We start from the raw sequence: 27859 nt of genomic DNA on the forward strand, positions 1-27859 counted from the left end.
TTGTGCCAGACTTCATGAGAGAAGGTGGAGAAGAGGGTTTGGAGGTGGAGTTGGTCCTGTCCTTAGACCTGAGAAGAGGCGCCCTTGCCATGTGTCCCTCTAGCTTCACTCCTGCACGTGGCACATAGCAGGCCAAGGCTACCTGTCCACCCAGAGTTCATCCAGAGCCCATCTCTCAACTTTGAATGTGCTCTAAGCACTGACATCCCAGAAGTTTCTACCTGAATTGCTCATGTCTACTTCCTGAGCTTGCATGGACCTCTTTCTTGGGTTCGTTCTTCTAGGGCTGACTATCCTCCGGCAGGACTAAACCTAGGGCTTTGGGGCTGGTTAAGAGGCAGCTGGTGGGGTGAGAGGATGCATGAATGAAGCCTGGATGTATGAGCTGGAGGTCACACACATGCGGTCAAAGCCCTTGTAGTGAGGAAAGAATCGAGGGGTGGAAAGAAAAGGGGGAGAGCCGTGGAATACAAGAACTCGCCCTGAAATGTAGATTTCAAGTTAAGAGGATAAAGCTTATTTGAGAGCTTTTAGCTTCATTTTTAAGTTTTAAATATTAGACATCTGGTATTTGTACGCCTGCCTTGAACCCTGTAAATAATTAAGAGCTTGTCTACAAGCCTGGAGTTAAGAAATCAAACTAAATTATTATCATCAACTGCTATGTATGGTTTAATAAGGGCTTCTAATTTTATTTTATTTTTTTTAGAAATATAGTAATATAATTCGGAATTCAGACTTCTGGGTTCAAAGCTAGGCTTTAGCTCTTAATCGTGGAAGATTTACAGAGGACATTTATTTAGCAAACTCACTAGTTGATCTACGTCCTCCATTCCCTCTGCGAAACACGAATGATACCCAAAACACTCATTGGCGTGATCTACTGCGGCACAGTGAACTACTTAAACGGGGTTGGCTTCAAGTAACAGTCTTTTATTTCATTCCCTAATCTGTAATTGGGAAGCGCTCAGCAGAGAGGGCTCCGCCCTATGCACAAGGTATAAGGTATCAGAGGGGCTCGGCTGGCACTGCAGGGTCTGCTTTCCTGGGAGCTCCTTCTCGGGCCGGGCCGGGGAGCTGAGCTGGTATCAGCCGGGAGTGCGCTGGGGCCCTGGCTCTTCCCCATGTCGCATCTCTGCAGGGTGCTGGGGCTTTTTTGCAGCATGTGGCTGGATTCCAAGAGGCAGGGAGGCAAAGGAACAAGGTAAAAGAGCGTGGCATTTTTATGACTTAAGGTTGGAAGGCACAAGGCACCACCTTTGCCATGCTCTGCCACGGTAGTTAGGGACGCTCCTCCAGGTTCCTGGGGAGGGGACAGAGAGTCTACACGAGCGTGTGAGGTGGTGCACCTAGTTACAAGCATATTGGAAATAGAATCCTCTGTAAGAGACGTATACATTTCTGCTTTTACCAGATGCTAAGGATTATTACTATTTTTAGTCCAAAACTCTTAATACCAATGTCAACACATAATTTAATCAATTATAACTGATGATGAAATTGAGTATTAAAAAAAGAAAGTATTTTTAAAAAGTTGCTTTTTGTCCGCCCTGTGAACATTAGGCCTAATGTTTTGGAAGGACTAGACAAGAGTGAGCCACGCTAGTTGGATGTTGGAAAAGTATCTACGGAAGATTATAGAAAACAAAAAGAAATCTAGAAAGATTCTGTGTCAGATTGTTTCACATGTGTCTCCAGGTTTATTTTGCATCAGAGAAACTGAAACCAGAAAATGTTAAGCATATATTATACGTGTGGTTTCTGCCAGAAAAACAGCCTTGAATTCCATTAGCAACTTCTACCAAAGGAAAAGCCTTTGTCAAATTGACGTATATTATGCATTTAAAAGAAATAGAATGTTTAAGGTATGCATGAATCAGTTCCTAAGTATTCCTTGGTTCGATTTTCAAGTCACTGATGAATTCCTGGGCCTCGCTGCATCCAATGGGAAAGCTTTTGTTGTATTTGACCCTCCTTTGCCTCAGTGTACTCATCCATAAAATAGATATCATTGTCATGATACTTATTTCATAGTGGTTTTTAAAGATAGATTATTTATTTATTTATTTATTTATTTATTTATTTATTTATTTATCTGAGAGAGAGCAGGGAGAGGGGCAGCGAGAGAGGGAGAAGCCTCAAGCAGACTCCCCACTGGGCGTAGAGCCCATCCCAGGGCTCACAAGGTCATGAGGTATGATCTGAGCCGAGTCCAAAACTCAGACACTTAACTAACCGAGCCACCCAGGTGCCCCTCAGAGTTATTCCCATCATAATTGTTTTAGGTCACCAGGAGGAGAGACAACCTTGAGAGGCCCCAGGTGATGAAGACCTTGCAGGGAACGTTCAGGAAAGTGAGGAGGGTCAGGAGACCACCGTAGCTCCCCCAGGTGTCAGAAGGAACCAAAGCATCATTCCAGACCCCCAGAGCTCTGGTGCCCCCTTGTCCTTTCTGTAAATAGCACTGGGACCTCCTACCGTGAGCTCACCAATCTCAACACTGAGCTTCTTTTCTGGCTGTTTCTCTTTCTACTCTGGGGTTTCCTCCATGGCTGCCCTGCTTCTATTTCTTCCTTCTATTTCTTGTACTAGTCTTTCAATTCCTCCAGAAAGAGGCTCGCACTGCGTTCCCTGATCTCCACCCAAAAAGAAGCACATTTATCTGGCACTTGACTGCCTTGTGAGCCACTGGACTACCATATGTGTCATGTGGTTTTTAGTCAAGGATCCAACTGCTGGCTCTCCATCCATTATGGCCAAGATATCTGCGTCTGAGGGCAAAAAGCAAGATAGCACATGCAATTCCACTCTGGTCGTAGGTTTAGGAAGGATACACCAACTGGCATTTGTTGTACTTGAGGAGTGCTGGTGCTGCTGGACCATTTGTCTTGACTCCCACCTTTGCACGGTGATTATTTGATTACAGCCATTGGAAAAAAAAAGGGGGGGGGGTATCGTGCAGAAGAACATGAGGGGGAATTGGACACTGGTTTTGAATCTTGGCCTCTCCACTAGAATCTCTCTCTCTGCCCCCAATCCGTGTGGGTCGCTCTCTGTCTCTATCTCTCTTGATCTTTCTCTCTCCATCTCCCTCTGACACATACACACACACACACGCACACTATCCTTCTCATTAAAATTACTCCTAAGACTAACTTAAAATAAAAATCATTTGTTACCATTGCTCCCTATTTTCAAAGTATGTACTTAGGCAGAGAAGTAGATAACTCATCCTGAAAACGTATCCTGTAATCCCTACCCTGTGAGGATTAGTGTCTCTGACGTGTAGTAGGAGCATCAAGAAAGACGTGTCACAGAAGCACAGAGAAAAACAAAAGAAAACAAAAATGGGAATTGAAACCATTTACCCAAAGTGACACCTGAACCCAGCAACCTGTCCTTCCTAGTTGCTTACTATTTCAGCATCCTTCACTCTTTGGTGAATACGTACATTCTATCTTTAGAACTCATTTAGAGAAAACAATTCCAAAAATGATACAAAGAGAATCCATCTGGAATCAATTGTTCAAATGCTCAGCAAAACTCTCCTTCTCTTTGGAACACTCCAGTCCTCTAAATAGAGTTAAGATTAAAATAACTCTCCCATATCACTGCTGGCCAGAAAGTGGGGGAAAGAGATGTGCCAACATAATGGAATGAGAATTCCCACAAAAGATTCCCTTATGGTGTTAACCTGCAGTCCGTCTAGCTGGTTTCTCCTGGCCTCACACCTCCCGACAGTCACTCGGAGCTTATGGTGGAGCCTGGCAGTTCATTTCCTTTCTAAATAGAGCAAAGGGGTAGAGAAATCACCCTAAGAAAGAGAAGTTAGCACCAGGAGGTACAAATAAAATGATCAATGATCCAGGGGCAGCCAGGCCATCACTCCAGCCCCCGCCGACCGTATCCAGACTGTTACTCCGTGGCGTGCATTTTATCCCTTGGGGCAGAAGGAAAAATGCTTTTCTATACAGGCCAGGAACAGAAGATCCGTTCTTTAATAGAGAGCCAAACCCACTCACCCTTCCCAGCGTGGACCCCTAAGACCCCTTGCGACCGGGCTTCCTGGGGTGTAGTTTTATCAGAATATGTTTGCTTCTTCCTATGTGCAAATTTCAGGACATAAATAATGGACCCGACTCTGTGCAAAGTGATTTTCCAAAACACCAGGAAAAATGGGTTTCCTCCCATCCACTGGCTTTCTCTACCCACAATCCCAAGCTTCACATCTCCTAGTGTCTCTTTTTATTCGTCCTAATTAGCAGTAAGTGAATCCAGTCGTGTTCTGTGGTCAGCCAACTTACAATTGGATTTTATGTGCACTTTATACTTAGCAACCTGCTGCTATCTGGCTCCAGACACCGCCTCATCTCTGGTCATGGGAAGTGTCTGCTTTTGATTTATTTCTACTCGAAATCAAATGGTTGATTCTGTGTGCATATCCGCCGCACTGCGCCCATGCTGGTTTTCTCGGTTTCTCGTTTTTGAGAAGTTTAAAGTTTTAATAGGCAGCGACCGATTTGTGCTGCTCTGTTGAATGCCTGGCGTGGGCACCAGGATTCGTTTCGTAAGGAAAAGCTATCCAAAGGTCACGCGCGGGGCGTAAAGGCGAGTGGAATGTCAGATCACGGAGGAGGACGGAGCATCGTCAGCTCAGAATGGGCTTCCTGAGTGAGGATTCAAGCTCGGTCCTCTCTGACATAAGTCCCCTTAAGGGACTCTGTTTGGGCACATTCTCTGTATCCCTTTCCCTCTGTGCATCCGCACTCTGTAGCTAGGACACTAATTCTGATACTGTAATGAGTGATAAATGGGGTCTGCACATATAATCCAATTCCAGACCCCCCCCAAAAAAATCTCAGTATCAGTGATTTGCTATCCAATTTTCATGGATCATTTTTAATGATATAACCCAGACCCCGCTCCCTTATTTATCTCATCCTGGGCTCAGGCTGGGCCCTCTGGGGTTGCTTAGCTGTTTCTAAGAGTGAGAGGGAGTTACTTCAAAGCCCCAAACGTCCCCCAGCAGGCAGACCCAAGAGCTGGGAACACAGAGCTGCTCTGGTCTCTCCAGCCCACCCCCAAGCTCCTGTGACCCCATAAAGTTCAGTGTCACACCCGTAAAGCCAAACTCGAAATCTCCCAGTGTTACTCATTGTAATTTGCAGTGAGTGCAGCCCACCTAACGTCATGCCCTTGGAAGAAGCCTGGGAGGGAAAGATTTCCTGTGGGTTGGCCACAACTTGACTTGAAGCTGCAAGCCTCTGTTACACAGCCAGTCAGGGTCAGAGGCCTCAGCAGCTTGATCCCACCTCAAGTCATCCTGCTGGCGGCCAACGTGGTGTGGTTCTCACGGCTTGAGGAAGGTGCGTCCTACCCTGTCCTCGGTTCCACATGAAACTCAGGGCCTCAGCACCTTCAGACCAGAACTGGCCAAAGAGCTTGCCATCTTCACTGAAGGTGTCTGCTGACGCTGACCCCTCATAGACCATAATGTCCATTACCATCCCCAAAGAACTGCTTTATTAGAGACCCAGGAAAAGGGCTCCAGGAACCCACCCTGTGCCATGCTTTTTATACTGGTCCCTGGAGGGGACGCTTCTCACACTCTCTTTCAGGTTTCCTTTCATTTTTCTCTTTAAGTAAACACTTTTTAAATGTTTTTTTTAAAAAATATTTTATTTATTTATCTTTTTGACAGAGAATGAGTAGAAGGAGGAGCAGAGGAAGAGGGACAAGTAGCTTCTAAGCTCAGTTCAGAGCTGGATGTGGAGCCTGGTCTCACGACCCTGAGATCTGAGCTGAGCAGACATCCAGAGTTGGACATCCAGCCCACTGAGCAACCCGAGGTCTCCTCTTTTAAAAGACCTGGTATAATCATTGATTACACCTTCTAAGCTACTTGTTTCCAAGTCATCTGTACTGGCAAACACCCTCAGTGGAGGAAGGAGGAGCTATATGCAGACTTTTGCATTCATTTACTCCAAAAACATTAATTGAGCACCTATTATGTGCACGAAGTGATGAGTGCATAAAAACATTTACAATCCCTGACCGGAAGGACACAACTAAGTCCAATATACAGCCAGGGTCCAAGAGACTATGACAGGGCCTTGGAATAGGAAGCCCTGGGGCCATGTGGGCACAGGGGTGGTCTGACCATGCATCATCAGGGTAAGCCCTGCCATCAGAGGAAGTCTACACAGCCACGTACTGTTTCAAGTGTTGTTTATGGATCAAATACATAATACCTCCACTGTATTATTTTTCCATAATACCTCCAGCGTATTGGTTGTATATGGAATCCTTCTGTCCTTATGTGACTCCTGTCCTTGTGGTTTGCAGTGCAAGTTGACCTACAATCCGGAGAAAGGATAGCATAGCCATTAAGACTAGGGACTGGAATTGGGTCATAACTCAGTTCCCCTCTAGCTGTGCTGTGACTTTGGGCAAGCTCTTTAGCTTCTCCTTACCTTGGCTTTCTCCTCTGTGAAATGCCACGATACTATTTTCCTCACAAGGATGGAATGAACATTAACAGAATCAATATACAGAAAGCACATAAGCAGGGCTTGGCTCATGATAAAATGTTGGCCATGGTTGTAATCATGGCGAGGGGGCATGAAATATTTTGTGGTTGAAAAAGGGTTTCTGACAAAACTGGAAAAGTTTGGGAATGAAACTTTTCTTCCAGGGGTCTGGCCGGGGAGAATGAAGCCAGTTGCCATCAACAGGCATAAATCCTGTCGTCACCAGTCTTAAGTCAGCAACACGTGTTGGGCCACTCGGTTCAAAGTTGTCATGTCCATTTCTTGCATGTGCCCTCTGCGCATTGGTAATGGCCAGTGAGGACATCATCACCTGAGATGCTTTCCTGCTCCAGGTGCGTGAGATACACCCGATTATTTCAGGGCATCCAATCTCGATGGACTGCGCTATATGGGGCTCTTTCTTCCAAGATCCTATGACAGCCAGACTCTATCCTGATCCACCCAGTGTGAACCTTAACACTCCTGGAATCCACAAAAACACTAATTTTACTTACCTCCCAGTGATACATAAAACCTGAGGTCATGGGCACAAATGACAGGGGGGAGGACGTAAGGGCAGGGAGGGGAAGAGACATTTATTGAAGTCATGATGGAGATAGAGGGTTGAAAATGTACAGTTAAATTGGGGAAAAATACACTCCAGTTTTCATTTGGGCCCATTTTTCTGAGTAGGTTTAAAACTTTTTCTTCCTCCCTTAGGACTTCCACTTTCCTGTGATATCTCATTACTCAGTAACAAGCAAGAAATATGAATGACCAGGACCTGCAGAAATCTCCCAAGTCTCAATGCCATTTACAACTACTCAGGTTTTGGATTCAGAGGGATTAAATGATAATGTCTCATGGAGGTGAGGGTGAGTCAAGAATAATCTTTCAATTCCCTATCCATAAATCTCCATTTCCTTCCTACCTGTCTCTCTCTTTCTCCCCCTCTCTCATTTTAATTTCTCCGTGGAGGTGAAGGGGGCTGCATCTGGGTGGCTCAGTCAGTTGAGTGTCTGACTCTTGATTTTCACTCAGGTCATGATCCCAGTGTTGTGAGATCAAAGAGTTCTGTGTCGGGCTCAGTGCTCAGCGCTCAGCATGGAGTCTGCTGGAGATTCTCTCCCTCTCCCTCTCCCTCTGCTCTCTCTCTCTCTCTCAAATAAATAAATAAATCTTAAAAAGAAAATTTCCACCATGTCTCTCTCCATCTCTCTCTACCCCTCTGCCCATTTGTTACCTATCATCTACCTGTCTATCTAGGGTCTAGACTGAAGAAATGATGATGAGTGTTTCCAGGAGATCTGCACTTTGGGAACCAAGACGGTTGTTGTAAATGTGTGCTTAGTATGAAGGACAGAAGCGCATGAAATCCCACTCAGAAGGTAAACAACTAAGCCACCTCTCTGTGCCAAGTATTGTCCCTCGAGGCTTCAGATCATCTCATTTTATTCCCTACAACAATACTGTGGCAGGTTTCAGTCTTTCTATTTCTCCAAAGTGGAAATATGAGGCTTAGGGAAATTAAAACATTTTTTTGGTGTCCATAGCTGAGAAGTGGTAAATTTGTCTCCATTTAACACACAGGGAAATGGATTCAGGAAAAAAAAATCATTTTAAAACAGTTGCAAAACTAAATTAAATAAAAATAAGGCATGTTTTGGGGATCCAAATGGTCTCCCCAATGATGAGGCAGTTTGGTCCTCCTGGGACACAGCAATTCCCCACCGCTCAGCCAGTCTCTGACATACATTTCCTCTCTGTCTTCCTCTCAACTCCTTCACCTACCACTCCCTCCTGGACCAACTTCCCTCTCTCTCTCAAAACAGAGCACCTGGCCCATCAGCCCTTTACCTGTGCCCCTGCCATGCTGGCTGTGGGATTGTTCTCGGACCATATTCAACAATGGATCCTTCCTTCCCTGGGACAGAAGACCTCCAGAAGCTCCCATGACACTTGCTTCTTACGCTACCTCCATCCCCTCAAGTCCTCACCAATGAATGAAGGGGAGTTTCCATTTCTGATGAGATTTCAGTGAGGTGGGATTTTCCAAACATTAACTATTTCAGGTATTTTTTTTTGGGGGGGGGGGTTAAAAATCTACTACGGTTTAAGAGGCTCCTGTCAAGTTTATCCACAACTCTCGTGCTGGCTGAAACTGAGTCATGAGTCATGCCTATGCCCTGAGAGTGGAAACAGGTCAGCCAGCAATTGAAGAAGTGGGTGGCACAGTGAAAAGAACGTGGGACATGCATCTGCCAATTGTTGGATAACTAGCTGTGTGACCTTGGTTACATCAGCTCTACTTCCTCTAAGACTCACGCGGTACATCCTGCTGTTCCCAGAAGGTGCTGTGTCAGTCAAATGAGACAATGGCTGTGGGAGAGTTTTAAAAACATTATATACGTATAAGAATACAAATACGAATATAGAATACAAAGATACACATTTTATTTACATATAAATTATATATACATATGCATGTATGCAAACATTTTTGACGTAGACATAGATGGAGAGTAGTCTATACGGCATAAACACCATTTCCATTAAGCCAGAAGCTGAATGACTCAGACTGGCAATGAGCAAATGATGAAGAAGGAAAGGTCATGGGACATCTAGAGGCAACACTGAGCTGAGTCATTCTCCCGAGGCCCTCATTACATTGTGGCAAGTCAGTACGGGTGACATGGGGAGGGCATATCAGGTGAGCAAAGGAGAGGGAGGGAGGTTGTACTTTTGTCCGTGAAGTGGCTCAGGTGGTAGAAGGTCAGTGACAAGGCAGAAACAGACTGGCGGCTGAGGACACTCCATCGGGAGCTGTTACCCACCCATTAACTCGTTCAATTAGGTAGTCATTCTTCTCACAAGTGTTGAGCACCTACTATGTGTAACGTACTGTGGGGGCGAGGCTGCGTGACAGAGTTCTCGCCCTCCCTCATGTAGGTAACAAAGGCCTAGTGAAGTCAAGACAAAGTAAATGCCACAAATGGGATATGGTGATCCCTCCCCATCCATGTCTTATTCTCCGTGGCGAGCTCAAAACACCACCCCAAGAAAGTGTAGGACTGGCCCTTCCTCTGCATGGGAGAGTTAGGTGTGCCCCCTGTAGGGCCTGGGCCTATGGTGGTAAAACAAATGGCAATACTGGAGTAGAGGTTTGGTTGTTTTGTTTTGAGAGAGAGAGAGAGGGAGGGAGGGAAGGGATGGATGGGGGCGTGGGAGAGAGAGAGAGAGACAGAGAGAGAGAGAATCTTATGCTGGCTTCATGGCCATCCCAGAGCCTGTTGCAGGGCTCAATCCTGAGATCGTGATTTGAACCAAAATCAAGAGTCAGATGCTTTACTGACGGAGCCACTAGGTATCCTTGAGGATTGGTTGTTTTGAAAGAAGACCTTCGGGATCCCTGGGTGGCGCAGTGGTTTAGCGCCTGCCTTTGGCCCAGGGCGCGATCCTGGAGACCCGGGATCGAATCCCACATCGGGCTCTCGGTGCATGGAGCCTGCTTCTCCCTCTGCCTATGTCTCTGCCTCTCTCTCTCTCTGTGACTATCATAATTAAAAAAAAAAGAAGACCTTCAAAGGAGTTAGGATGCTGAGGGCTAGTGCTTGGTCACCAAGTAGGGTGTTGGGCTAGTGTACAGGAGTCAAGGGATAGTTCTAGTCCTGCTTCCAGAGCACTGAACCCCCTCACCCACCCCGCTTATGCCCTCAGTATCTGTCTCCGCTTACAGATTATATCCCCCCTTTAGGAGCCTTGGGATGATGAATCTGGTAATAAATGTCAATCTCCACAGTGCTGGGTAGGTAAGTGCTTGGGGGAACTCAGGGCTCCTCATGCCAGCTTCTCCTCCGGAGTAAATACTGCCTCGGTTATTGGCGTCTGGAGGTTAATGTGGTTGGAAGGGAGTGGATCTTAATAAAACTTGTCCACTGACTACACAACTTCATTAAAATATCCTATTGATTTCAAACTCCTCCCCCTCGTCTTCCCCCACCCCGCCCCAGCTTTCTGGATGGTCTCATTATAAAGAAAGTACTCCTTCCTACAAGATCGAATGTTGTTCTAAATTGGCAATAAATAAATAAATAAATAAATAAATAAATAAATAGATAAATTGGTGGTACACACGATACTGGGGCTGGGGCAACGAACACGGGGCCTTGTGTGGCCTTTGCATTTGTCCAAACAAGGGGCACGTTCTTTGGAAGCGTAATTTTCAAGGATATTATGTGACGCTTCTTTGAGTCTGGAAATGGAAATAATTTCACCTGCAATATTTAGAGCTGGGACTAATGAATCTTCATATCTTTTCAAACTCATCTATTCTTATTTAAAAGTGATGAATAGTGGCAGTTTGGAAAGATGTACTTGTTCATTGGCGCAATAAAAAATAGATGGCATTGCAGCGCAAAAGTTCTTAATGTCCTTTCCCAAGGGGAAAAAATAATTGCTACAAAGAATTAGAATTTAACTCCTCGCTCATTCCTGCAGAAGGTTCACCAGCGTTTATTTTTATCCTTTGTACGACCTTCCCCCCCCCCGCCCCCCTTAATTCACTCAGTTCCTGCGCAGAACATTTTGTGTTTACGTAGAGAGATTCATGTTTTCTCACCTGTTTGGCATATTGATAACAAAGGAAATATTCGTTTTTAAATTCTTTTTCTAAAGAACTCAAGGCGCTTTAATAGCTTAAATTCCAACATACAGAATTCAGACTTTGTGTATCGCTCTCCCCCATTCCCGGATGAGTAAATACTACCTGAACACAAACTTTATCTCCTGTTTCTAACACGGAAAGGGTCTCAGGAGAAAAATGACTCTAAGTAAATGCAGAGTAAACACGTCCTTGAGGGAAGAAGGGATATATGGGTGCTTGGGAGGGAGGAACTTTTAGTTCTTCTTTCTGGATTATGGTTTCATTAGAGAATGAAGACCAGTAGCATCACCTGAAGGGCAGAGTTAAGTTATATTCATGCAACTAGGATTTTTTTCAGTGATGTGGTAGGAAGGGAGTCAGGATGTATTGATTCTGACTTCGGCTTTTTTTTTGGTAACTGATTATACGATTTGAGAATATCAAATAATATCTTTGGAATTCAGTTTCCTCATATACAAGAAGAAAGGATTTGACTAAGCGATGGAAAATACTTAGTATGTCTTTCTACTCCCCCCAACCTCGCGCCCACCACGGACCCCAGTAACAACCTCAGCATTACCTTCTTGCTGAGCCCACAGTTGGTTTTGGCACAGCTTCAACATCATGCTCTGGGTAGACACAATCAATTGATAAGACTTAACAATTGCAATAAAATCTATTTGCCACCCCTGGACTGGAAGGTTCCAAGGGTCCCATCTAAAACCCTAGGCTTCCCTTCCTTACACAGCCTGTCTACATTTAATAAGAAGGATTTAAAACAACTGAACATTTGGGAAGCATCCATAACACCCTTTGTTAGAGGGACTCCCCAGGGAACACGGCCCCAGGCTAATGAAGTACTTAAAACGTCACATGCTTAACCCACAGTGGTCATGTGCTAACTGATGGGCTGTTGGGGTCCGACCTCAGGATACGGAGATATCATCTGGGCTCTCCCAGACGTAAGCTGCACTACATGATTTTAAAACTATGCTGCAAGCAAAGGAGAAAGAGAACACTTAGCCATAAAAGGATCCAGATATTGGCAGCAATACACTATTAGATCTCTGTGGAATTTGTGTTGTTGTCGAGATGACACAGCAAAGACTTAGAGCTCTGAGCCTGATTTCTCTTAGCCTCCTGGACCCAACTGCAGAGTGACATATATTAGCAGGCTGGGTCTGTACTAAGGAATTACATATGTGCATACATTACCCAACTGACCTGCCAAGAACATGTTGTGTAATGATTGCATTGATGAGGTCCCTACGAATAAACCCTGATTCGTATCTTCCTGGCTTATCTTATTTTACTCTGGACTCTAAGATTCTCTGGCCTAGAGAAATTAAGACATTCATAAAGGAAACAAAGCGTTTTGAAAATGCACTATCGATTTATACTTGCAAATGGTCAATAGACTTGGGGAGAATAAGAGCTCCTTTTGTTTTGTGTGTTACTTTGGTATGATTTGAAGCCCAGTGTCCTTCCAAATGAATCTATAAAGTGATATTAATGAGGATGCTCTGCTTTTTCTCTGTCTGCAAGCAGCGGTGATTCTTCCCAGAACTTCCTCACTGACTGGAGAAGACAATTCAATGATGTTCTGGTGCCAGAAACCTAGAGCTCCTTGAGGTCATCTAGGAAGGTCAACTCAGGGGGTATGGGGTAGGTAACCACGTCCATTCTTCTGCAGTGGCCCGTGTGCACGTTCACTTCCCCCTCTCTGCCTTTCTCATCTCTGGGGAGCAAATACATATTGAACACTCGTGTTAGTCTGCCCCCGCTGCCTTCACAAAACCCTACAGACTGGGTGGCTTATACATCAGAAATTAATTCCTTCAAAGCTCTAGAGGCTTGGAGTTTAAGATCAAGGTGGCACCGGGGTTGTTCCCTCTGAAGGTCATGAGGGAAGGATCTGTGCCACATCCCCTCTTTGGCAGACAGATGGCCATCCCTCTGCACACGTGCACCCCTGGTGTTTCTGTGTGTCCTTATCTCTTCTTATGAGGACACCAGTCATATTAAGTCAAAGTCTACCCCAACAGCCTCATTTTAACTTAATTACCTCTTTAAAAGTCCCTATTCCCAAATATAGTCACATTCTGGGGTACTGGGGCTCCAGCACAACTGAGCTCACGGTAGCACTCATGGTTTAGACTCATAAATTCTTGACGCACACAATCTTCATCCAGTCCTCACAGCAAACCTATGAATTAGGTACTACTATTGCCCCATTTTACAGGTAAGGAAATGGAGGTCCTTGGAAAGAACTTATCCAAGATCCCAAATACACACACATGCAGTTATTTCATTTGATAGGTTCATTTCTTCTTTCTTTGAAGGGTGCTGTAAATAAGCTTCATTATATTTGCTAGCATGAAAACAATATCTTATACTTGTGTGTAAACTTAAATAATTATCCTTTTTTGACACGCATCTGTATCAGGATTCCTTACTGTATTCCAGTGCCTTGTATTTATGACGTGCTCAATAGTTCATAATCTGATTTAAAGGTATTTGAAGGCAGAAATAGAATATAGAAATGGTTAGAAAAGTCCAGAGTGACCGAATTCGCTAGATAGCAGTTTCATCTGTGATGAGAGATGCAGCATTATCAGGACACGGATACTGATCGATGTACACTTTTGAAAATTTGGCCAATATAAGGAGATGTTTCTTTTTCCTTCTTATTATAGAACATATTGATTGGCGGTGCCAATGAGTCCCAAAGTGCTTGAAGAAATTAAATGTGATTTTATAACTTTTTCTAGTAATTATTTTTATGTAATTGGCAGAGAAACGAGTATAGGAAAGAAAGTTATTATTTCCCCAAGGTCACAAAGAAGGAGTAAGGCGGAGGTAGGGCTGACACCCAGCACAGCAAAATATGTGGATACATATTAAATATTTATCACCACGGGGGCTTTAAGCTGTGATATCTCAATTTGTTATGCAGTCACTTTCCTCCAATTAAAAGATCTGTCAGAGAAGACAATGTTTCCTGCCACTTGCACATACATCACATATGTGGAAAGGCACATGATGAATTTAGCTGGAGAATATTTATATAATCAGTGCTTAATCATTATTCTGTTAGTTCAAGTCTAAAGCCTCCATCAGCTACAGTATTCGCACACAATCCACAACAAAATGTTTTCCGGTCTTCAGGAGGGGAGACCCCTACGTCCGTATCATAGGCAGAGGTTGCTTAGATACAGCTGAGGCTTCCCTTGGTTCCACATCCACAGCCCCAGGACAGGGATCCCACCATGTTAGTCCCTGGGTTTTCTTTCTTCAGATCTGGTCTCCCTCTCTGCTCCCCCCAAGGGAGGCGCGGTGCTGAACACCACCACCACCTTGTTTCATCCCGATTTTTCACCCTCCAAAGTCTTACTCATGACCAGGGCAATTCCTTCAAAAACAAAGACTTGGAAGGTACGGTGGCCCGCTCCTGGGCTTAGCGCTCGCTGCAGTGGAGGAGAGAATGAAACCACAGTGGAGTCTTGAACCATACTCCGCTTTCCAGCCCTTCTGCTTGGAGGGATTCGAAATGACTGGCAGTCAAACAGCCCGATATAAAGAACCAGATGGGTGGAGGAGCCTTGGCACTACGCAGGGTGTTCTGTGGCTTGGCGTAACCCTGAAATTACCCAAACTTTGATGGATGTAAGCCAGGCTCTTAACTCTATTTTAATGTGGTTTTTGAGCCTGAGACCCATACTTACATATTGTATACAGCTGTGGCTGCCTGCAGAAGCAAACCTCTGTAATAATGGTTTTATTTTGTTTTAGAAAGAAATACTATACGAGTATTCCTCAATAAACCCCTAAACTTTTTCTCTCTACAAAACCAGCAGATTTATCTATGCTTTGGGTTCTGATTTACGTCTCTAATTTGGCTCTGATGTGAGGTAGATGTCTTCTTCAGACGTTATTTCCCTTAGAGCTACCATTTGTCTGATTCCACTGTGAAGAGATAGCTCTATCTGTGCCTACGTTATGCTCTAAAATCTACCTGTGGGTCAAAGACCTGAGTCTATCTGTCTTAAGAACACAGGGAATTATGGGATAACAGTCCCCAAAACACCCCTTTATGGCTGTGGATGCCCAAAGTTAAGTGAGAATGTTCCTCAGGGTAGTGGGTAGAAAAATGTGGCTTGTCTATACATCTATGCTGCTTTAAGAAACCTCACTGAGAGGTGGTTACAGCTTTCCTCCAAACGTAGACTGACCAGTCTTAGGTTATAGCTGTGTCTCTGTTGTATTTCAAAAATCCAAAAGAAGCCAACAAACAAATAGACCTACTATTTGGAGAACTGTAGGTTAGAAAGATAATGCTTTGCAATATCACAGTATTTCCCCTTTGGATAATGCAGCCTTTCCTCCATCCAGTCAACGCCAGGAGACTGAAGCTTATTGCTCAGGAGAGGAGGGTGGCTATCATTTAAAATAATAATGATGATAATAATGGTGTTAAATGCTCATAAAGTGTGTATTATATGCCTGGAATTGCTCTATACAGTTTGCATTAGTTCTTTGAATCTAGTCTTATCCCTTAACGCTGGGCAGGCAAACATATCCCTCTAGGCTCACACATGAACCATCTTAGGCTACTGAAACAGGAAACAAGATGGGAACCGAGGGGTCGAAGCCTTATTTAGCAATAAGATAATGCACTTCCCTGACATTTTCTTTATGCATATAAAGAAATTCTTGGACTTTGCATGTAGATTCCTTAGTGCATATAGATTCCTTTAGGAATCTAGTTCGGAAATGGGAATCTGGTCATGTTTTTCATCACACGCTCTGATTATTTCAGGATACATGGATGTACTCAGTGATAGCCTCTTCTGACCCATCTTCAGAGTAACACCAGGAGTCTGATCAGATAAAATAAGCATAGAATTCAGGTGAAAGTTCATATTTTCAAACAATCTTCTTAAGGGCAGCTCTTTGTTCACATAAAATATAGGCACAGGTCACTCAAGATAGCTCTAGCAGGAGTAGGAAATTCTATCAATTTTTATTCTACAAAGTGGCCATGTTCTTCAGAGTGCCTTAATATCTTACAATTATTCTGTTCCAAATTTTTTCATCTTGCATTCAGCCTAGCAAATACAGCTAATAGAGAAAAAAACATATCCTTTCTCTAATATGCACAAATCATCATGTTGTACATTTAAGTATCTTACAATTTTTTGTCAATTGTAACTCAATATAGCTGAAATAAAATGAAATAAAAATAAAGTAATTCAAATCCAATTTGATTATTTAAAGACTCCATTTAGATACTCACCAGTCTTACCCCCCAAAAAATTTCTTAGCCACTGAAGTATCTCAGGCACTACTTCTTTCCCTGGATCTTCCCTAGAGTTGGATATAAATGCATGGAGGAAGGAAATGCTTTATGTACATGTCTGGCCATAGGAAAAACAAAAGATCGTATCCCCTGGCTTAACCCCAGGATTATGTCCTTAGTCTGTGCTTTGGCTGCTTCCCAGTGGGCAAACTATGTGGCTGGCATGACTCAGGTCTTGTTTCTCTGTTCATTTTTGTTTGGTATATGTCCTGAGGTATTATTTAATTACAGGCAGAAGATATAAAATGTATAAAAGATAATTTCAGAGCACTTGTACAGCTCAATAGTTATTTATGACAATGAATAAGTAATATTATTGAAATCATATTCTCTGTATGTCCTCCTACCCCCAAAAAGAAAAGATTTATTTTTAAAATATTTGGAAAGAGACTTCTGAGAGCATTTATATATACAGAAGTATATTTCTTTAATCAACAAATGAATATTATCTCAGGAGATTGTGTGGTTCCAAAGCATCTCATTAATTCAAAAACATTTTTCAGTGTACCCTCACATCTTGCACAATTTTCCCAAAGTCCTTGGAAATAGCACTCCAGAAACGGGAGGAACCATGGCCCTGACTGAGGGTGGTCCATGTGCCCTGGAGGTGAGGGTGAGGATGGGCTGGGGTGAGTCCTGGGAATATCTTTAAGGAATTATATCTTCTCTTGTCTCCCTCTGGGTTAGAAGTGAGCCTGGGGAGACATGGGGAGAGAATGGTCATGCTGAGACCAGTAGGCAGGAACTAGATGCTAGGTCTTCTTGATATCCCCAATTCTGAGAATAAGTGGGGGTCACAGTACCTGCATTTCCCATATAGGGCCAACTGTTATCAGAAGCATTGGAATCCAAATTCCCAGGTTCTAGGGACTTCACAACTCTAAAGTTAATGCTGAGAAAGAACAAAGCTGGAGGGATCACATTTACTGATTTCAAACTATATTACAAACCTATAGTAATCAAAGTAGTCTGGTACAGGCATAAAAACAGACACATAGACCAATGGGTCAAAATCAAGAGTCCAGAAATAAACTCTTCCATATACAGTCAACTAATATTTGACAAGAGAGCAAAGACTACTCAAGGAATAATGGGGAAAGAGTGTTCTCTTCAATAAATAGCATTGAGAAAACGATATTCACAGGTAAAAGATTGAAATTGGACTCCTAGCCTACATCACGCACAAAAATTAACTCAAAATGAATTAAAGAATTAAATGTAAGACCTGAAACCAGAAAACTTCTAGAAGAAAACATAGAGGAAAATGTCCTTGAAATTGGTCTTGGCAATGCCACCAAAACACTAGCCACAAAAGCAAAAAACTAAGCAAGTGGGACTATATCAGACTAAAAAGCTCCCTATCAAAAAAAAAAAAAAAGAAAGAAAGAAAGAGAAAAGAATAAAGAAAGCTCCCTATCATTTTGTTCAGTTCAACAAAATAAAAAGATAACCTATGGTGTGGGAGAAATTATTTGCAAACTACATCTAATAAGGAGTTGTTATCCAAAATATGTAAGGAACTCATAAAATTCAATGGCAATAAAACTAAAACAAACAAAACCCCCAAACAATATGATTAAAATGTTGGAAAAGGATCTGAATTAGACACTTTCCCAAAGAAGACATGCAAATGGCCAGTGAAAAGGTGCTCAACATCACTCATCATTAGGGAAATGCAAATCAAAACCACAATGAGATACCACCTCACACCTGTTAGAATGGTTATTATCAAAAAGACAAGAGATAGTAAGTGCTGATGAGGATGTGGAGAAAAGAGAACACTTGTAAACTGTTGCTAGAAATGCAAACTGGCACAGCCACTACGGAAAACAGTATGGAGGGGCACCTGGGTGGCTGACTCTTGGTTTCAGCTGGGGCATGATCTTGGGATCATGGGATCAAACCCTGCATCAGGCTCCTTACTCAGCATGGAGTCTGCTTGAGATTCTTTCTCCCTCTTCCTCTGTCCCTCCTTCTCTGTGATTTCTCTTTCTGTAAAATAAGTGAATCTTAAAAAAAAAAAAAAAAAAAAAGAAGAAAGAAAGAAAATGGAGGTTCCTTAAAAAATTAAACAGAGAACTCGGATGTGATCTAGTAATCCCACTTCTGGGTACATATTCAAAGAAAGTGAAATCATTATCTTGAGGAGATACCTGTATTTCCACATTCACTCTGGCATTAGTCACAATAGCCAAGACTAGAAACCGGATAAGTATCCATTGTTGATGGATGCACGAGAAAAGAAGATGCATTGTATATACACACAATGGAATATTATTTAGCCTGTAAAAAGAAAATTCTACCATTTGTGATAACATGGATGAACCTTGAGGGCATTGTGCCAAATGAAAGAAGTCAGATGGAGAAAGACAAAATAGTGTATGATCTTCCTTATATGTGGAAACTAAAAAAGTTGAATTCATAGAGAATAGATGCTGGTTGTCAGGAAGTGGATGGGTGAGAAGAATGATGAAAGGTTAAGGGTATAACTTTCCAGTTAAAATATGAATAAATCCTAGGGGTCTAATGGACGACATAATGACTATAGTTTGCAATACTGTGTTGTATCCATGGAAGATGCTCATAGAGTAGACTCTAAATGTTCTCACCACAACCACCACAATAACAGAAAGTGGTAATCATAGGAGGTGAAGGATGTGCTAACTAATCTTATCTGCGGTAATCATCTCACAATATACACCTGTATCAGATCGTCACGTTTCGTACCTTAAACTTACACAGTGATAAATGTCGATTATGTTTCGAGAAAGCTGGGGGCAGAAAAGAAACTTCACAGCTAAACACATTTGCAGGGGCTCCCTCCCTTTCCGTAGGCCCAAGGCAACCCACCAGCTGCTTGGCTTAGCTTCGCGATGCTTTATCCTACACTGGCAAAGAATAAAGTTTTCAACTCAGAGACCTGTCCTGAAAATATGTATGTTAATATTTTAAGAATAAAAATGCGTTTTTACTATTTTGAATAAAAAAATTTCTAAAACATACCATTATTTTACCTGATTAAAAATAAAAAAACCTACAGAGAAAAGTAATCTTGCCTCAATTGCTTAGGATTGTAATTCTTAACAGTGGACACATACAATATGTGTCCCATGGAAGCAAAGTGAGGAGGGAGAAAGAGCAGACTGCCCAGAATCAGACAGTCCCGGGCTCCAATCCTGACGCTCTCATACATGATGTCTTCGTCTTCACGATGCAGTCAGTAACTCCTTGCCCTGTCAGAAGATAATATGTGCAAAGTGTGTATTATGTGGTCTGGCATATAATAGGCACTCAGTAAATGTTGGCTTCTCTTCCACACTCTTTGATTCTCCTTGATTTGTCTTCCCTGTAATTTTCTCAAAACTCAGAGATACACAGAACTGTTCCTTAAGTTCCTAGGACAACTGTGATGAGTGACGCCTAAGATTCCAATATTCTCCAGGTTGGGGGTCTACGTAGAGTGAGGAATGAAGGCTTTTCCTGCCCTACTCCGTCCTAATGAAAATACAAAAAACAATGACCGAGTCTCTTGTGAAAGGGGCTTATATTTCCCCAGATCTACCCATGTTTCATTTAAAGGTTGGCTGAGCTCCCATTTCCAATGTATAGATGGAGGCATGCAGTTGTTTATTCATTGTGCTTTTTTAAGGAAAAAGAAAACGAGGTAGAGTAGGAAGTACTTTTGTTTTTTAAAGCCTCCCTTAGTCTACACATACCCAAAGAAACGAGTAATAAAAGCTCATCCACATTAGGTGCCTATTACTGCCTAGACTCCATTTTAAGCACCTTACAATTATTAGCTCACATAACTCTCACAACAGCCCCATGAAGTAGGTTGCAGAGAGGACTGAGGTGTCAAGGGATTAAATCGGACCATCAAGCATCAGGGCTAGGATGCTTGAACCCAGGATGTTTGGATCTAGAGTCTCTGCTTTTGGTTTCTGTGCCGCGTGTCATAACTTCATAAATAGGCATTAAAACATCATATATATGGGTCATCATCAAGAAAGACTTGGAAAATACTTTAGATTTAACTAGTGGTAGTGAGTTCCCTAATGCGCAAACTCCATATCTCAATGTAGGAGTTGGTTGTAGAAAAAAATACAAGGCAATTTGCAGGCAATAGAATATATTCAAGCATTACCAACACCGCCCTACTCATGAAAAACAGTATTTCAAATTAAAAAGCTGTAATTTCAAGGATCCTATGAGAAAAAATAATCTTTCCTTCAGGGAGTTCCTACAGAGTAGGGCCTTAGGGCAGCAAGCTCGAACAAATTAGCCCTGGAGAACAATGGACAGTGGATCAAAGTAGGGCCACCCTCACATCCATATAAAGTGTGACTCTCCACACCTGCCTTCTAGAAAAAGATTTCCTGGTTGAGGGAAAGAGAAGGGTAACTAAAGGTCAGACAGAGGTCGATCTTCCACAAAGAATTTTGCCTTTAAAGCCAGATATGTGAACTGGGACAGTCTGGCCTGTAGGATGGGCGGCAGGGAGCATAGGGATTCCGTTTCCATGTATCTGATTTAGGACCCAATATCCTTGTGTTTAAAAGGTTTCCCTATTGATTTTTCTGCCAAAGATGTCTAATTCCATTCAAAAGCCTTGGGTTTCCTATTTGCCTTATATACTCAGCCTCCGGCTCATATTCAGAGCTCTGGAAAGTTCAGTGCTTGTGTTCAGCACATTAAGAATCCCAATACATTAACAAAGGCAATGTTCCCATCAAGTGAAAGTTTTGCTTAATCTAAGTGTAAGAAATACACTATAGGACTGACCATTCCGGGACGCCTGGGTGGCTCAGCGGTTGAGCACCTGCCCCTGGCTCAGGATGTGATCCGCGGTCTCAGGATCGAGTCCCACATCAGGCTCCCTGCCTGGAGCCTGCTTCTCCCTCTGCCTATGTCTCTGCCTTTTTCTCTGTCTTTCATGAATAAATAAAATCTTAAAAAAAGAAGAAGAAGAAGAACTGACCATTCCCATAAACATATTTGAAAAACATGCAATTTCTCTTCATCCCACCTCTGGCTCTGAGCTCTGCCCACTGCCCCTTCTGTCTGGCTCTGTTTGTCTGAAGTCCTCTCCGGCCCCACCCAGCTGAGAGGGCCCCAGGGAGATGCACCAGAGCAGAATGGTGTTGACATTTCATTGGTCAAGGGTGATGTCATGCTCTAAATATTTGACTCTGGAGATTAGAGTAATTGAAAACACGCTTTCATTCTCTAAACACCCCTGTGACACTGTCTCTTACATCGGCCTTATTTTCCTCCAAGTACAATTGTCAGTATATCGATGTTTTCCTGAATATAGGGTTTTATTCTCTCCTCTTCATATGGGACGGCCGTATTCAATGACTAACCGATTAGCTGATGCATCCCCATCTTACGTTGCCCAACGGCCCTTAATCTCTGTTCACTGGATATTTCAGGAAAACGTATGCACGAGCATGAGCATGGGCACGTGTGTGTGCTGCGCGTGCGCACCTGCACTGGTGAGTCTCTTAGCGTAGTGTTTCAACTTAGTTACAGAATGAAGGGTGGAATATTGGTAGAGTACCTCATTACTCTACCAATACAAAATAATGTGTCGTTATCTTATTTATATCGTATTATTGTCAGAGCAAAGAGTCAGACCACCTACATCTATGTGCTAGAAATGTACTTTTCTACCAGTACGAAATAATGTAGTATTAGCACCACATAGCCATCTTGGATTTCATAGAGAATCTTAGACTTGGAAGAAATATGAAAGACCTTCTAGTTCAAATCTTACACCATTATTCATGTTACAAAATGACAAGGAATTCTTAAAACTCTAAATTGTAAGCTCACAATATCTTCTTTTGCAAAGAACATGTACTTTTTGCCAATGCTCTTTTACTTTCCATTTCATTAAGCTTTTAAAGTCTTATCTGCATGCGTTATATTTTGCATGTCCTCACTTCCCCTGCTCGCACCGTTACTATATCTGGCTACCGTTCCTATTTTAAAGGCACCGTTCTTCTCGTAGACTTTTATTTTCTTCTACATTGCTTGTATTCTCTTCCACTTTTTGAAAAATACTATACATCTTAATAGATCTGAATCAGAAGGAAAAAAGAACGATAAATTCCGGCCACCCTCTTACCGACAGCCCCATGGTGGAATGTCGACTACATCCATGACCACTGGAGGCTATCATGAGATAATTAACGTATCCTTTCATCAGGGGTTCAATAATGACTGCATCAGCTTCAGACTCCCCTCTTCGCAGAGACGCCTCGCCGTCACAGGACAGTGGTTTACAAATGGAAGATAACAAAGTTTACGACTTTGTCCGCAAAGCCCAAAGCAAAAGGCTTACAATCCACGCGAGCCACATGGAGAACTCTGAATAGCTCTTCATCTCTAAAGTCCAAACCTAGGTTTGTGATTTCATCAATTTGTAAGAAAAGGACTATGCGATGTGCACGCTCTAGTGTCGAGATGTGGATCCTACGTCACAAGTGTCCTTGTGTGAGAGCGGCGGAGGGAGGTTGGACAGAAGAAGGAAGCAACGTAGTGGCTGGAGCATGATGCTCCTGCTAGCTTTGAAGATGGAGGATGAAGGGGCCATGCAAGGGGCTCCGCTCTGGGTGCTGGTGAGGGCAAGGACACAGATTCGTCCCTAGAGCTTCTAGAAGGAGCGTGGTCCCACTAACACCTTCATTTCGGACTAAGTGTAAATGATTTCAGACTTCTGACCTCAAAAATTGTAAGGGAATGAATGTATATTGTTTTAACTATCAGGTTGTGCTAATTTGTCAGAGTAGCAGTGGAAACTTAGTGTTCTACATGCCTGAGTTGAGGCCAAAGGACTGTGGGTAGATAAGGCCTGTTTTCAGGTCTGGGCTACAAACACTGCCCACATGGTTTCCTCAAAGCTCTTCGTGATGCGATGGGCCAAAACACGGTGACCACGGAGGCCACATACCGAAGACAGCAGAGCTTCCCAAGCCCTCGAGAAACTATGCGGACAAGACAGGAGCCTGCCAGGCTGGGACTGGTCTGCAGGACGCAAGCTTCCGTGGTGCGAAAGCTGTTACTCCTTTTGGGGTCGATCGGTTCACAGCGGTTGCCAGCACGCGAGCCAGTGCAGCCGGCACACGGTCTCTTTGGCCCTCGACACCCCTGTCTCCTGAGCGGTTTATTCTCTTCCGTCCCGAGCAAAGCCCTTCATGGCCCCGGCTGGTCGTGCCAAGGCATGCCCTGCAAAATGACGCTTCGTGCGCTTCTCACCTCTGCTGCCACAGCTCCTGAGAAAGCACCCAGACACTGACGGGCTCACGCGGCCCTATCAGCAGTTGGGTGCTTGCCACCTGGGACTTCATAGTCCCCTTGGAGGGAAACGGCAACGAGAGTGTGACCACCTCCATCTACGCGCTCGTCGCCTACCTGCCTACCTGCTTACCTGTCTACAGCCACCTATGGCCTGAATACTTTGGTGGAGAGACAGACAGGTGCTCCGGGTGGCTACGCGGGTGTTCCCAGGACCGTGTCTAGAGCCCTGCGGTGGCATAAATGTCTATGTCACCACTACGGCATAGACAAGGAAGCGCAATGTGCTGTGAGACTGCTCAGCTGCAGCACGTAACCGTATCTAGGTGCCAGGTGGGTCACACAGCGAGCCGCATTCCAGACTGACGGTGGCAGGTGGGCGGGCAGGTGGCGGGCAGGCGGGGGGCAGGCGGGCGGCAGATGGGTGGGCAGGTGGGTGGGCAGGCCGGGGGGCAGGCGGGGGGCAGATGGGTGGGCAGGTGAGCAGACAGGTGGGCAGGCAGGTGGGCAGGCTGGGGCCTGTGGGCCCTTGTGTCCGGGGCAGGGGGGGCCGAGCTGAGCTGTGCAGCCCCGAGCAGGGCAGGAAGGGGGAGAGTGGGGCGGGTGGGGGTCCCCAGGATGCTTCCCTGCACGGCCTCCACCCGGAGGCTCTGAGCAGCGGAAAGGTGGCTCTGGGGTGACGTGGGGGCCCAGCGGCCTGCCTCCCCGGAGCCTTATGTGGAACAACGTGTGTGACCTGGGGAAACCGGAGTGAATTCAGATGAAGTCCGTTTGCCTTTCTGGTTGGTTTCCGACATTCATGACTATTAAGCACGATGAGCTCCACGTCAGCGGGGGGGTGAGGGGACAAAGGCCGCCCCCGGCCCTCAGTGTCCCCGCCAGCGGAGGCCCGCGCCCAGCACCTTTGCCCGGTCGCCGCCAGGCCGTCCTGAGCCGGGACACCTGCCACGGCCGAGACTGCAGTGCAGGCCACTCCATGTGTCCTCGGGCCTCCTCCTCCTCCTCCTCCTCCTGGGAGCTTCTGTGGGCTCGGGCTGGGGCTCCCGGGGCCTGGCTCCGGGGGGTAGGCCCGCTCACGGCCCTTGTGGGCCTGGAGGCCGCTGGGGCCACCGTCCTGCAGGGCCTGGCCTTGCCCCTCGCAGAACGGCGAGGCCCTCTCACCTCTCTAGCATCCGGCTGCGTAGACAGCAGCACCCCCGCATCCTCACCCGACCCGGCTTGCTTCCCGGCCTGCACTGCAAGCCTCGGTGCTCCCTGCGGCCTGTGCCCCACTCCTCCTCCGAGAAACCAGTGCTCCCAGTTTCCCCAGCGTCCCGGCTGCGTGACCTTGTCTATTCAGCCCATCATTCTGGGTAGTTTGCTTTCCATCAGACACACCTGGAGCTGTTTGCCCCTTTTTCTCGTTGAAAAAAGTCGGCGAACTTCTACTGAGACCATTGTAGGATTTTCCTTTCTGGTAAAGAAAAAAAATGCAACCGACATTATTTGCTCAGGGTTGGCATTAGCAACCCAAAGATAAGCTGTAGGGTTTAGGTGCTTTTTTTAAAAAAAAAAAATACTTTATGTAAAAACACTTTGTAATTGTCAAAGTGTTTTTGCAAATAACTATTGTCCTTTCTGTTGCTCTCATTAGGGCGATTCATCGCTCCTTTCCCAGTCCGAAGAACCCGCAATTAATGGGACGTGAAACCATCTCGACCCTCACAAGCCAACCCAGACTGACCACTGTTGATGGAAAAGAAACACATTTTATGTGCTTGAAGAGGTGGGCGGCCTGCCCCTTAAAATGATAGATGTAGGTGAAGATTACATGGCTTACAAAAATTGCTTTCAGAATCTGAAGGAGGAGAAGATAATTAAAAGTTAAGGCGCCTGTTCTGGTTACAGGATAACATCAGTAATAAACGTATTCGCGGAAGGCGTTTATAATTACCATGCATCTGCTTTGGAATGAGCTGGAACATATCACATTACTAAGCACTGGTTGTCCCTGACGTGGATACCGCGGATTACCTCTGCTGGTTTGAACGGGAGGTAAGCGAGCAGATGAGAAAGGAGTTGGAGATAATCAATGGAGCTACTAGTAGATGAAATCTTGGCTTTAGGAGCGATTTCATAATTGCCTCCTTAGCATAAGAGATCCTTTATTTCTCTTGGGAGTTTTTGGGATATTGGTTACAGAATAATTTCTACTAATTCTCAAGAGGCACCAAGGCCAACACAGAATTCATTTTGCTCTTAAGAATTACAAGTGCAATTATCTTATATAATCGGGTATTAAATCTGGCTGGACAACTGCAAGATACAAGCCTCCATCTCCTGGCACTGCAGCCTCTGTGCCCAGTGCTTGCAGAGTCGCACGTGTGTGTGCCACTCAGGGAGAGGACTTTGCCTTGGCCTGGAGCTGAGAACTGATCCTGCCTCTGCAAAGTCATTCATCCACTCTGGGGGTTGGGTGGGGTCAAAACAGTACAGCAGCTGCTGCGTAAACCCAGGGATCTCTTTTCTGCCCCCAACTTCCCATTAGACCCTCATCTCAGTCCATATAAACCAAGAATGGGGGATCCCTGGGTGGCACAGCGGTTTGGTGCCTGCCTTTGGCCCAGGGCGCGATCCTGGAGACCCGGGATTGAATCCCATGTCAGGCTCCCGGTGCATGGAGCCTGCTTCTCCCTCTGCCTGTGTCTCTGCCTCTCTCTCTCTCTCTGTGACTATCATAAATAAATTTAAAAAAATTTTAAAAATAAAAATAAATAAAAATAAATAAAAATAAACCAAGAATGGTATCCACTCCGGTTTTTTTTTTGCAGTCGGGGGAGGGGGGGTGCTATGGACTGAATGTTTGTGCCCCTCAGAATTTATATGCTGAAGCCCTAAGTCTCAAAGTGATGATATCAGGACATGGGGCCTTTGGGAGGTGGTTGGTTTTCCCATGAGGCTGGAGCCCCCATGATGGGATGAATGTCCTCGTAAGAAGAAGAGACTACAGCGCACACTCTCTCCCTCTCTCCCTCTTTTGTGACGACACAGCAAGAAGCGCCATCTGCAAACCAGGAAGCAGCTCTCATTGCCCCTCTATGCTATTTGTTGCAGTGGCCTGAACTGGCTAAGACGGGCGAGGACGACTCAGTGACCGTCTACTGCGTAGTAAACATTTCAGGCTCTTGGGCCATCTGTCTGCAATAAGACTCTGACTACAGCCACCATCAGGCGGGCACCTCATGCTGGCAGTCAAGGGGAGGCGAGACGGAGGTTGGCCTGGGTCTCCCGCCATGTGCCCCTCTGTTTTATGAGAGAAGGAGATAAGCTTCCAGCTCACTGAAGCCATCGACACACTGTGAGTCTCAGGCTGCTTGCTCCCTAACCGATTTCTCACCGAATCTCTCTATTTCTCACGTCTACAAGGTACCTCACAGTATTTTGAGCAACACGGATCCTCTATCTTATCCCACTTTATTTTTTCATTCCCTCAGGGTGGAGAAGAAAGGTGGAGACAACAGGTGTTTCCCAGGGGAACGAAGACACTAGAACTAGAAATGCTGCTGTTGGAATGAGAGCAAGGCTGGGGCCAATCACATGGGGCTGGAAGGTCCATGTCTCCTTCCTCTGCTCTGCCGCAGACCATTCTGATCACTTGTCCTCAGTGGGTTACGTAACAGGGCTTTTGTTGCAGGAAACTAAAAAACAGAACCCCAAACAACACGCAAACAAAACTTTTGGCGGACTTAAGCAGACAAGTATTTGATTGAGAAGACATGGGGAAGCTCTTAGGACACGAGGCCGTGGTAACCAGGAAGGCCACCGGCAAACGCCTGCTCAGGAACAGGAGATGCCGGCAGCGACCGGGCCAGGCCAAGCCCTGCACCGCCAGTTGGGAAGGGGCAGCACGGCTACCTCCAGAACTGACCAGGAATGCCATCACGGCGGCGCTGAGCCTGGGGTTCCTGACAACACGGCTGCCACCACCGGTCACCGGATTGGAACCTCCCTACTTTTTTATACCATAAGCTCCCAATTCGGAATTTGGGA

The 27859-nt window shown here is 44.8% G+C and overlaps 1 long non-coding RNA gene across 2 annotated transcripts; it reads left to right on the forward strand.

Moving 5' to 3' along the window:
- Window positions 1-5164: 5164 nt before the first annotated feature.
- LOC102151207 lies at window positions 5165-25858 on the forward strand. Of its 2 annotated transcripts, XR_005357677.1 has the most exons (9): window positions 5165-5366; window positions 5702-5871; window positions 6695-6883; window positions 7251-7405; window positions 7797-7918; window positions 8363-8572; window positions 10285-10339; window positions 12721-12837; window positions 25464-25858. It is a non-coding gene; the product is annotated as an uncharacterized LOC102151207 (long non-coding RNA). The 2 variants fall into 2 exon arrangements; XR_005357678.1 differs by lacking the exon at window positions 8363-8572.
- Window positions 25859-27859: the final 2001 nt, after the last annotated feature.

This window comes from Canis lupus, chromosome 4 (genome assembly GCF_011100685.1).
Source record: "Canis lupus familiaris isolate Mischka breed German Shepherd chromosome 4, alternate assembly UU_Cfam_GSD_1.0, whole genome shotgun sequence".
NCBI classification, from domain to species: domain Eukaryota; kingdom Metazoa; phylum Chordata; class Mammalia; order Carnivora; family Canidae; genus Canis; species Canis lupus.